The following is a 403-nucleotide window of genomic DNA, read 5'->3' as shown; positions in this document are numbered from 1 at the left end:
TTTAATTCAATTAATTTCATTATACATTAACTTGTATCTTAACTAAGTTAAATTTTTAAGGTTATTAACTTTAACTTAACTTAGTTAAAAAAAAAAAGTAACTTACCCAACCCTGTCTATGAGTCATTTAATCGCTGTGTTATAAAAATCTTCCTGTCCAATGTGAGGAGGAAACATATAATTGTACGTGAACGCTTTGTCAGTATTGCGTATACAGACTTGCGGTTCTTCACGTGTAACATCTAAACATGTTTGACAACCTTTTTCAAGCTCTTCGTCTACTAATGGATGTATACGCAGAGCAACGCTATCCGTATTGTCACACATCTGCGATAACAATGTTACATTAAATATATATTATATTGGGAACACAACATATATGTATATATAGGGTGGGGAAAAA

General features: G+C 31.3%; 1 pseudogene; it reads right to left on the bottom strand.

Moving 5' to 3' along the window:
• Positions 1 to 127, bottom strand: part of LOC108760528 (chromosome-associated kinesin KIF4-like) — a 3,320-nt pseudogene extending 3,193 nt beyond the window's left edge.
• Positions 128 to 403: the final 276 nt, after the last annotated feature.

Source organism: Trachymyrmex cornetzi, unplaced genomic scaffold (assembly GCF_001594075.2).
Source record: "Trachymyrmex cornetzi isolate Tcor2-1 unplaced genomic scaffold, Tcor1.1 scaffold226, whole genome shotgun sequence".
Classification (NCBI taxonomy): domain Eukaryota; kingdom Metazoa; phylum Arthropoda; class Insecta; order Hymenoptera; family Formicidae; genus Trachymyrmex; species Trachymyrmex cornetzi.
The sequence above is the reverse complement of the archived record's forward strand: the minus strand, read 5'-3'. Positions and strand labels throughout refer to the sequence as shown.